The following is a 12589-nucleotide window of genomic DNA, read 5'->3' on the forward strand; positions in this document are numbered from 1 at the left end:
AAGAACAACAGTAGGTGTTATCTAAACCGAACAATAAGCACCTCTGTTGTAGTTTGCACAAAAGTTTATCCAAACATGTCTAGGTGTGCTCAATGTCAACACTATGCCATCTCCAGTGTCACTCAGTGCAGTGAGGACAACTTCCTCAATACACTTCAAATTATAACAATACGAAGACATAGCACAACACCAATAGTAATCACTGACCAGAAGAAAGTCAGTAGTATTTTTTAATTATCAAAGTGCAATATACAAAAAAAATCATATTGACACAGGAGACGAACCTTATACTTATACGAATGTCTGGACGAGTAGGAGACTAAATACGTGAACCCTAAACGTAGGTCCGATTATCCGTCTGTCAAAACGGAGACTCCGCCAACATTACCAGCGTTCAGATTTACCGAATGATGGGGAAGTCCCAAGACAACATACAGATTTGATTGCAACTGATGTTTTACCTTTGAACAAATAAAGGCGGTCTCAGGTGACTTTTGTTCTACCCAACATTTTGCGGAGGTTACTGTCCCTACGAATACACAGCCAATTGGATACTTTTGGGCGTATGTTGTTTGAGTTTTTAATCCTGTTGGATCTCAGGATTCTATGATCTAAATTTGAAGCCTTGGGAAAGTCGGTCTACGACGAAACAAATGTCGGCTGTTATCTTATGACAACTGCGTGTCAACACTGCAAGATATTACGTAGCATTTTCATGCGCTTGTCAATATGATTTTTTTTGTGTATATTGCACTTTGATTATTAAAAAATACTACTGATTTTCTTTTGGTAAGTGATTACTATTGATGTTGATCATATTAAAATAGACAATTAATAATGCAAATTCATATTCTATTTTACATGATTTAAAACCAGCAATCTATAAAGCACATCGGACTATCACCCACAAAATACAAGTCAAGATAAAAAGGTACAATAAATATTACTACAGGCTGGTCTCATCTTGATAGTTAAACAAAAAAAAACAAAGAAGAAACTCCCAGTTTCTGAATTGAAACCTCTCTCCTTCCAATATGCCAGAAACATCCACTTTTACAGGTTATCATTTGTATAAATGGTCAAAGCATAGCCCTCTCATGTCTGCCTAAACATACGAAGCACCCCTTCCCTTTTTGCGTACGCTTCTTCAAATTGGTTGGCCGGTCTAGCTTACGAAGCCACTGTCCTACTTCTGGGAACGCCAATTTTGCAATACCAACGATATGGCTACCGCTATGGCCGTAAATACAAAATATTGCGCATGGTTTGATAGCTGACTGTTTGGATAAGGAAAGCCAAACAAGGCCAGCGATGTTGATAGAAGGATTAGCATTGACATACAGAGACTGATAAACCTTAACACCTCCCAAAAATGTTGTAATCTAGGGCATGTGAAGAATATGTGTGACCAGTCACCTGCCTCCGCCAGATTACATCTAAAACGTGTTCCGGATTGAAGAAAACCATTTATGGAGTTGAGGGGAGTATAATACACCATCCTTCTTGAAAGAAAGGACATCCTTTTAGAGTTGGCTGCCCTTTGAGCCCTATGCCCAAGCTCTCACATTCCTGAATTTTAAACCAACAATCAAATTGCTGACCAATTTTAGGAAGCATTGTTTCAACGAGACTCCTGTGTATGTCTTGACGCAGTAGCCGGTACCAATTGCCAATTCCAGTTAAATTCATCTTGAAGGCTGCTTTTCAGATTGTTCTTATTGTCTCATTGACTGTTTTATAATTATTTGAGAGAAAGTTAGTTATTTGCCTGAAGCTTAACCAGAGATCACGCCCCTGAAGACCATATTGAGCTACAAAAGCTTCCCATGTTTTCAAATTAGTGCCTTCGTAGAAGTCACCTAGCTTACAGAAGCCGAACATATTAAATGATTGCAATCCCTTACGTGAAAGTTGAAAACCCCATAGTTCACAATCTTGAAGAGAGGTATATGCATGGCATGTTGGCACATTGTAACTGTTGCATGCAATTAAGAAATATGATCACAACCTTATATCTTGTCTTTTTTTGAAATTTTAGGTGTGGAGGAATGCTGGTAACTCAATTGCACTTTCTGATAACATATGACTAAATAAATAATTATCAAAATTCGAGGAAGAGGCCTCTAGCTACTTTATTAAACTAAGTAGCACTTTGATAATAAGTAGATAAATGAGGTAGTGCAATCCCTCCTGCTCTACATCTAATTGTAAAATAAATATCTTAACCCAAGGCTTCTTTTTTGCCCAAACAAACTCAGGGATCACTTTATCTACTTCTTTAAAATATGAGATTGGTATTTTTAAAAGGAGATTTAAAAACAAAAAAATCAGCAAGGGAAGTATCGACATCTTTACTAAGGAGACTCGACATATTATGGTCAGTGGTAAAAGCGGCCATCTATCTAAAAGATTTTTTATTTTATTAAGTGTTTTTACATAAATTAAGTGGAAAAAGTTGAAAGACGTCGGCTGTAACGTATAGGCCTAAATATCTAATAGGTCTTAGAGGCAGAAATGTAATCCCTTCAATGGGATTGGCTCCCGATGAATGAAATAGGAGAAGCTCCGTTTTTGACTGATTGACCTTGTAACCCCCCAGCTCTGTAAACGCCTGGATTTCTTCAAGGGACAACTGAATGTTCGCCGTGTCATTTTGGTCTTGTTGAGTTTGGATAAAGATACTTTATTTTTCCAAAACTGGTGTGGTGTCCTTTTGTGGTGTTATCACTGTGTTACTGTGTGAGTTCAAATACTTTACACATTGCCTTTGGGATAAGTCTGTCTGCTCGTGCCAAGCTACCTAGGGGGTGAGCAGGGGTAATCTAAAGTGTTTATCTCCGCTACCCTGACTAGAAGCAAGGGTCCCTCTTTGGATAAAAGTACCTACCTCTGCCAACTATAGACCCCCATTTCTAACAGGGCGTGCGCAATGAAGATCCTTGCTGTACTATTTACTATCAATCATTAGCTTCCCTGTAAGCAAAGGACGATGTAGGTCAGCTTAGATCACTTGCTGCCATCCAGGGGAAGGCTGACAAAAACTTTTGCAATAACGGGTTTGAATCCATTATCAAACCATGCACATATCTCATCTGCAACCATTTGATTTGTGCTGTCTTAAGGGAAAGGAAAAATTATATTTAAAATTCCTCTGACATTATACCTTATGAATATGTTTAAATATCATTTAGGACTCATCAAAAGCCAATTCATCACTTTCTCAACCCCAACAAACAATATAAGCTAAGAACTAAAATGAAAGAAACTAAATACCAATAATGTCTACACCATTTTTCTATGCTCCAACTTTAAATGAGCACTGTTAGACATGGGTTTTCTGGTTGGCTAGGGTATGCACCTAAGTTAGGCAGAACCCACTACTCTAGGCAGGGCAAGGGAGTTACACACCCAAGATAAACCCTACTCATCCCCTTGGTAATCTTGGCAGAGCAGTCAAGCTTATCCCACAGGCAATGTGTAAAGCATTTGGGCAACACACACACACCACACCAGTGATACACTCGGCACACCACAAAAGAGACTGCACACTAAGTTATATAAAATATAATTCATTTGTATCACATATAAAAACACATTAGAACATAAATCACTTTATAGCACGTTAAAACGCATTAGACCACATCACTTAAATCACTGCGCCACTAGGCGCTTGTCAGAAAGAAGGCATATAAAAACACATCAGGCCACGACTACATGACATTCTATGCCACTAGGCACTGATCATCACAATGCACATAAACCCTAAGTCTCCTTGCCAACTAGGCAATTGTCAGAATCATAACAGTCCACCAATGTAAATACTGGTAATGCTGCACAGGTCATGAAAACATTATGAAAAGTGCCTTACACCATCACTGGTCATATTATATCATTCTAATATACATCATTTTACCAGGACATTAAAATGCAGTGGTTTAGAGGCAGAGCATACATGACTTAACATTACCATGAACCTTCTGAGTGCAGCTTCCCTGCATGCATACAATACTTCCTCCGGTAATTATCAATATGCCTCTGGAGCCACTTCGCTCCTTCTATTTACTTTGTGTAGTGAGTAAATGCGGCAAGTTTGTTTTAGTAATAGGGGGGCCTCCATCGAGGTTCTGCCCCGTGTTGCAACGTTCTTGCCACTGCCCAATTCATGAGTGCCCTAAGTTAGGTATTACAGCAGCAGCCCGCGATTGTAGTGCACAGCTGCAAAGGGTTGCAGGGCCTTAATCTCCCAAAGGTATGCTCTATGGGGAGGCCTCGCTGAGCCCTCCCCTCCTTCCTCGCAGCGCCTCGTGGCTGCCCACGGAGCGAAGTCGAGCCGCCAGGTCCCGGTGGTGAAGATGTCTGCCGGTTCTGAGCAATTGCAGGGCCCAGGTTTCACTGTTCGGTGTGCGGGGGAACAGGGGCACTTCTCCGGCCTGCCCCCAGGGAACTCTTTCAGCCAGGGGCTCTCACCTCTCAGGCGGCACGCCTCGTGGCTCCCTTCCATGAGGATGGGGGCCGTGCTGCAGAGGGACTTAGTGGGGCAGCCAAAACAGCTACAATCACCTTCCTCACAGGCTGGGCTTCTGGTGGGGGCCTGCATTGCTCTGGTGTCCTCCAGAGATTGGGCCCACCTCCTTTGACAGCAAAGCTGGGTAGGCTCCCCCCCGGGATTTCCTCTCTCCTATTGAAAGGCACTGTCTTCTTCCCTCGGCTTAAGGCTCAGCAGATGCTTTATTGGGCCTACAAACCACACGGGGACAGTGCAGCCTGTAAGCCTTGGATGAGCCAGTGCTGGGCTGACAATTAGCACCCTCTTTGCACTGGGTGGCCATATAAAGCACTTAACACACACTTTGCTTTCAAATAGAAGAAAAGTAGTGAAGAACAGTCCAGTCCTTTCCTGCAGGAACAGCAGCTGCAGGCCAACCTACCACTTACAGTATAAAACAAAGGAGGTAGTGCTCCTCACACAGCTCTTCAGCTTTCTACACAATAAGCAGGTTACTTTGAGATCCAGCAAGAAACTTTCCTGAAGCCCTTGATTTCCCTGAGACTTCCAACAGGAGGCTAGCACACAAAAGCCCTTGGAGATTCGTCACAAGCAGGATACCACAGCAGGGCAAAAAGAATCAGTCCTTTTCCTCCACCACAGACAGAAATAGCAGCTGCAGGCCAACGCTACAAAGCACACAGCAAAGGGACAGTACTCCTCCTTATAGCTCTCCAGCTCTGCTTCTTGGCAGGGTCCTCTTGTTCCGGGAAGTAATCTAAAGACCTGGAGTTTTAGGTATAATAATTATTCCCCAAAATGTTATTGCTCTCTTTATGGCAAGAGTCTTTGAACCCAGTCCAAGCTAGCCCTGTCCTCTTTGGTGCAGCATGACTACAGGGGGTGAGACAGCATTGTGCAAAAGGAGACACAGCCTATGCAGCTGTAAGCACAACTCCTCCCACCACTCTAAATGCAGACCAGGTCTATTCAGCCCTGTGATGAGTCACACAGGCAAGCAGGGAACACCTCAACCCCCGAGTGACTGTCTAGAGTGAATGCACATCTCAGCTCCTGTCACCCACACACCAGTCGATGAATACACAAACAGCCAGAGGCACTTAGAATGGTAAAGTAAGGAAATGCCCACTTTCTAAAAGTGGCATGTTCAAACCCAGGATTTAAAAACCACCTTCACCAAAAGGTGTGTTAATAAATCATGAGTTCAGAATTTAAACTTCATTTTCTTATCTTGTCCCTATTGCATGTTTCACATGTCAAAATGGTACAGTGCAACCCCAATGATAAGCCTATGGCACAGATAACTTTTCAACAGTAAAAAATGAATTACACAGTATTTCACTATCAGGACATGTCACACTCACTGGTACATGTTCTACCATTAACATTTACTGCACCCTGCCCATGGGGGTACCTTGGGCCTACCTTCGGGGTGCCTTACATGTAAGGAAATGGAAGGTTTAGGTCTGGCAAGTGGGTGCCCTTGTCAGGACAACATGGCAGTACACAACTGAGTGCGCAGACAATACTCTAGTAGGTCTGAGATACATTTAAAGGGCTACTCATGTGAGTAGCACAACCAGTGCTCCAAGCCCACTAGTAGCATTTGATTTACAGGCCCTGGCACACACTGTGCACTTTACTAGGTACTTACCAGTAAATCAAGGATAAACAATCACTGTCACAATTTAGCACTGGTCATCAGTGGTAAAGTGCCCAGGATCCTATAGCCAACGAAAACAGGGTATGAAAAAAAAGGAGGCAAAAGCCAAAAGTTTGGGAAATAAGCTGTCAAAAGGGCCAGGTCTAACACAACCCCCTACCAGCCTAAGTCAGGGGAGACCAATCAAACACCTTGATGGACTTCCCTGATTGGGGCGATAGAACACAGACCCTAAGGTAGGACCTAGACAGCCCATAGGGCAGGGTGCAGTGTATTTAACATGTAAGATGTACATTTCTGTTTTACATGCCCTGTTAGTGAAATACTCTTAAATCGGTTTTTCAATACTGCAATGTCTTTCTATCCCATAGGTTACCACAAGGATGACCCACATTCAAGCAAATGGCAAACACTATTTCTTGAAGTAACTTCAAAATGGGTATTAGCATGCAAAGGATTGCGGCAACAAGTCTCACAATCATGACAGTGTCTAAAATTACTTCAAAGAACAAACTTAAAATGGATTTTAGCACGCCGGTGATCACAGTAGTGTGACATGCAGCCTGTGTTTATCTCTTGGATCTCAAGTAAGAAGGACTACTGTGCTGCTAGGAGGGACTGCCACTCTGCTGAACTACTTTGCTGTGTTGGCCTGCTGCCTCTTGCCTCAGAGTGAGAAGGACTGGGCCTGCATATCTATATCCTCAAAGAACTTAAGTGATTCGTAGGGCTTGCGGCTTGCCTCCAGTTCTGAAGTTTCAGGGGCATCAAGGACTTCCAGCAACCTTTCGTCTGCTGCTGGACTCTGCCATCTGTGAGTCCTGCCTTGTCAAGAGGTGCCAATCCAGTCCTGGGCCTTGGAAGTTGGATGTGAAGCTGTTTCTCTTCAAAATCCATGCATCATTGCCTTTTCACTGGTTAAAGATGACGAATCTCCATCTGATGTAGACACAGTGCTGCTTCAAGGACACTACAGTGCTGACTGCGCGGCTCAAATATGATTCTGCACCTGACTACACGGTTTGACGCTTACACATCACCTGCCTTACAAGAGGTTTGATTTTCTAGGGGGGGGGGGGGTGATGAACTCCAGTTCGTTTGCGGAACTTGTGAAGTTTTCCAACTCTGTGCTCTACTTAGAGAATGTATTTCATAAAAAAACTCCACCTCCCATTTAACGTAGTAGGGTTTGCCAGAGCCATCCCACCCCATTTCACAGAGGCCGATTTACGTAAATTTTAAAGCTCTCATCGCACCCAGCAATGGTTTTGCAAGGTTACTCTATTCCTGCAAAACATTATAATTCTCCACAAAAAAAATGATCATTTACACGGCCACGTCTAAAACAACAAACATGTACGCAGTGCAGTTGCCAAGTTTGCATACCTAGTGGAAGGCCGATGCCAGTATTATTCGCCCCCAGATACAGTGTCTACTGTATTTCCATAATTGCAATGTCACTGAATCTTTACACATGCCAGAAGGAAACACCTCACCCAGTATGGCCCAATTGCTGCTCAGTGTTGGCAAACAAAAGGATGAATACAACGGTACAGGGCTCGCCTCCTCCTCCCCAACCTACATCACCAGTGATCAAGTTATTCCCAGCAGGCTGGCTACATGAATATGAAGCAGCATTGTGATGCAACGCAGTGTAAGGCCTCCGAATCTTATCATACACAGAAGATGACATTTTCTATTTTACTGCACAATCCATTGATTTCAATTATATTTTCATTTAAAAACATATTCAAATGTAAGCCTTGGTTAGCTGATTTTTGTCTATCATGCACAGCATAATACACATGAAACATGCTGCAGTCATGCATTAAAGTCTCCCCTTCTCTTGTAATGTACGAAGAAGAGGAAACCTAGCTTGTCAATTCATTATGAGGATGTGGAAACATTATGCCTTTATTTAAAAAATTATCATTTGTTTGCCAATAATGTTATAATATTTATTTAAGTTCAATGAACTCGACTCAAGGATCGCAGGGTATATAGAAGTGTGAGAGCTGCAAAGTACCACCAGTTTGAATTCTATGTCAGGACCGGGGGCTCTGATTATGCTTCTCATTTTCTTTACTGAAAATACTCGGCAGCCAATTAGAAATAAAAACAAAAATACATACTACAATACCCATCAACCCTAGTGGGTATCACATGACAACCATAGAATACACCCCTATATAAGGAGCACGAGAGAATACTACATCCTCTTCCTTTGCTGCTCTGCAGCTAGTTAAGTGCATTACTATTACTTCATATTGATTAACATTTCATTGCGCTGTCTTTAATGTTTATGCTGAGCTGTACATTTGCTTGCCTGTTTATGGTCTATTTGATGCTCTGTACCGCGTTGTCGCGCATTGGTGTTTGCTCCTGCTGTGAGCCTTGAGCGTATTGCCGTGTTTGCCAGCTTCTTCCCCAGCGCGCTGTTATCATTCAGCCTGGCAAGGGGTGTTTGTCTTTCATTGCGGCTTTCTGCCGTTTTGCCACTTCAATTGCCTTTGTGTCTCCAGCACTGTTTATGCGCTCGTAACAGTATTGTCTGTTGCTCTGTTGCAGTGATTGTCAGCTTTATTGTTCTGATCTTGTCCCGCGACACGCGCGCTGTGCATGGTTCACTGACCTGTTTCGCCTTCGTTGCGAGCACTCTACACCTCCCTAGCACAGGCGCTGTGTACCAGTGCTCTTCAGTGGAGTGGGAGACGAGGAGGAGGACGTGCGTCATTCCGACGCACAGTCCTCTTTTTGTGGCATTGCTTCTGGCCGGTCCACGCATGCACCGCGGCCCTTTGGTGTGTTTACTTCCCGATTTTTGCCGTTTTCCGGGATTAAACGAGTGCAGGGGCAGCGCTGAACATTGCTCTTTCCCACAGGTGCATGCCACCCTCAATTGAGGCTCTGGCTTCCATTTTTTACGATCCTGGGCTGTATACCACAGCATAGCCTTTGCCTAGAGTGGTGTTCTTTGGCAAGCCCTCCCTCCACATTCAATTTAAATTGCACACAGTGGGACTTGCGTCCTTGTGTTTTTGTGGCTTGCCTGGGGTTTCGCCACTGCCCCTTATTACATCACTGTCAGCCTATAGAGTGTACAGGGTTCCTTTTGTCTGTGCAGAAAGTGCTTATTTGTTCCAACATTTCCTCTGGTGGGTTTATTGGTCACATCTATGTGGCATTATGTCTGAATATTACGATGATGAGGAATACTTTGAGGAGGAACCCTCTGGGTCTTTGGAACATGAGCTGGTTGAGGCTCTTGATGTGGGAGACCAGCACTCCGTCAATAAAAAATGGTCAGGGCTATTGAACCCTTAAAACGGTATTTGTGTAACTATGCTTTTCAGCAGGGCTGGCTTCCAGGGTCTTTGGCCCGGACTACATCTGGCAGTAAAGGTTCAAAAAACCCACATTCTTCTGATTTTGCCAAAGTAGCCAAAACGTTGGCAACTGACCATTCTTATGGTTCATCCACCAAAGATGCTTCTTCTAGCTCTCCTCTCCGGGATGATGGTACTTCCACCTCTGATACGGCGTCTGAGCCGGAGACTTTCCCTCCTCCAGCTAAAAGAAAATGCAAGGAACGTTTTGTGGATGCTCCTTCCCTTCCAAATTTGCTTGATTTTGACCCCACTGCCCATTGTCCACCCTAATTCCTCCTCCTGGCTTCCCTGTACTGAGGTTGCAGAGTATGTACAATCGCATCTGCGTCAGGCCTTTGATAAAGATGTCCGTGCGAGGTTGCGCTCTGAATGCCCCAGACCAGATTTGGCAAACAAGGTGGCGGAGTGCCAAGAAGTGGATCCATCCATGCTTACCTATTTAAAGAAATACACGAAGGATACTAAAAAAGGCATCGATGGTGCATGGCGATCTTGTCAAGATAAGCTACTTGATTTAACTGGTCCCCTTACCAAGATTCTAGACTTGGGTTTCAAATCTAAAACCTCTGGGCAAATCATTAATCCAGATGATCTGATCGGATGGGCTCAGAGCGCCATCTGTCAATTGGGCAATGTTAATTGTGCCATGTCCTGCCAGCGTCACCGCTTTATTCTTTTGAATCTATACCCTAAGTTGGCAGAGTTGTCTACCTCGAAGTCAGGTCCCTTGGCACAGGGTCTTCTCTTTGGACAACTTTTTCTGAAGGAGCTGGCTAAATTTGTAGCAACTTTCAGTGGCCTTGACAAGGCGGAAGGTTCTCTAAAGCGGGCTTTCTGGCTGGTTTTTGGCCGGGCCGGAAGACTTCGGGCGGTCGTTTGGCCCCGGTTACCAGCAAGGCCCCCAGCGGGAGATATCAGGACTACAACTCCTCCTCTTCCTTCTATCCAACCTGTGGCAACTGCAATAACAACAGGAAAGGATGCTATGGCGGCAACCAGGGAGGTCAACGTGATGCCACGACTTCAGGTGAGCCTAATTCCCTTCTCAGAGGTTCAGTTGGGGGGCCGTCTCCAGTTTTTTCTCAGCAATTGGCAAAAGGTCTCGCAAGATGCATGAATCCTGGATTCGGTGCAGGGTTGGATGTATGACGTTACAACGCATGCTTTTACCACGCATGCTGTTACAACGCAGGTTTTACTACGCATACCATTACAACGCATAGCGCTTTGGGGTGCTGGATAGTGAATAGTTTCATTTACTATTCCAACGCCAGTCCCCGTGGACACTAGGGAAGGTGTTGGATAGTAAATTAAATCTATTCCCTATCCTAGAGCGCCCCCCAGCGCAATGCGTTGTAATGGTTTTAGTTGTAAAACCTGCGTTGTAATAGCACTGCGTGGTAAAAGTTGCGGTTTAAAGGATGTTTCCCTGCAGGGTTACAAAATAGAGTTTTTTCATTCCCCCTCTCAAACTCTCCCTCCTCGTCCAATACTTTTTTCCCTTCAAGATCAAATGTTCATTTCCAGCGAGATAGAGTCTCTGCTTCAGAAAGGGGCTGTAGTGCAGACGTCTCATCATCCTCAGGACTTTGTCAGCAACAACTTCCTAGTGCAGAAGAAGGGGGTGGATCCAGGCTTGTTTTAAATCTCAAGGAATTCAATGGATGCATTCTATATCGTCACTTCAAGATGGAGGAGATCCATCTTCTTCGCGATCTTCTTCAGGTAGAGGACTGGATGGTCCGCCTGGATCTGATAGATGCCTATCTAACAGTGACCATTTACGGACTTCATCGACATTTTCTTCAGTTCCAATGGCAGGGAATCTGGTACGAGTACAAAGTCCTCCCTTTCGGCCTCTCGTCAGCACCTTGTTGCTTCACGAAGCTTCTGAGGCCTGTCGTCGAAGCTCTTCGAGCATGGGGTGTTTGCCTCATAAGTTAGCTAGACAACATCCTCGTTATGAGCCAGTGTCCTTGCCTACTAATGCAGCATCTTGCCTGGACCATAGATCTATTGCAGACTCTGGGTTTCTTGGTCAACCCTCAGAAGTCGGTGTTGAATCCCTCTCAATCGATCGAGTTCCTGGGTTTTCTAGTCAACTCCATCTCTTGTCAACTCCTCTTGCCCAATCAGAAAATCAGATCAATCAAGAGAGAGTTGAGGTTGAATTTGAACAAGCAGACTGTGTCCTTGAGGTCTGTAGCCCGGGTCGTCGGGTTGTTAGCATCTTCTAAACAAGCGATCTTCCCGGGTCCCCTTCATTACTGAGCACTTCAATGGCTCAAGATTCGACATCTCCAGAAAGGCCTCAAGTATTCCGATCAGATCCCTCTCTCAGAGGAGGCGAGGTGGGAGATGTTATGGTGGCTGTAACATATGGAGTTGTGGAATGGTCTAGCCCTGTTTGGCACCACTCTGGAGGTGGTGATCGATTCCAATGCTAGTCTCTGGGGTTGGGTAGCCCGGTGCGGTTCAGTGTCCACAGGCGGTCGTTGGCCTCTGGAGGAGTTGAATCTCCATATCAATTGTCTGGAACTTCTGGCGGGTTCCTTTGCGATTCGGTGCCTCTCGTCCCGCCAGATGAACTGTTGCATCCTTCTCCGCATGGACAACGTGTCTGCGGTTAGTTATGTGAACAAGTTGGGCGGGACCCAATCTTGCCTTCTAGTGGAAATTACAAATGACTTTTGGCACTTTTGCCTTCAGAACAAAGTGTTTGTAGTGGCGGAGTATCTTCCAGGCTACAGCAACAAGGTTGCCGATTGGAATTCCCTACATCTCCGGGATTTCAGCGCTTGGAGGCTTCACCCTCTAGTGTTCCGATAATTGCCCAAGATTTGGGGTCCTTGCCAGATCGATTTGTTTGCCTCCAGACTCAACAAACAGATTCCGATGTTTTTTTCAGTTGGCGTCTGGATCCGGTGCTCTAGCCACGGATGCTTTTCTACAGGTGTGGCCTCCTGCTCTTTGTTATGCGTTCCCTCTGTTTGTGATGATTCCGAGGGTCCTGGCCCGGGCCAAGTGTAA

The sequence above is a fragment of the Lissotriton vulgaris genome, chromosome 3_1 (assembly GCF_964263255.1).
Source record: "Lissotriton vulgaris chromosome 3_1, aLisVul1.2, whole genome shotgun sequence".
NCBI classification, from domain to species: domain Eukaryota; kingdom Metazoa; phylum Chordata; class Amphibia; order Caudata; family Salamandridae; genus Lissotriton; species Lissotriton vulgaris.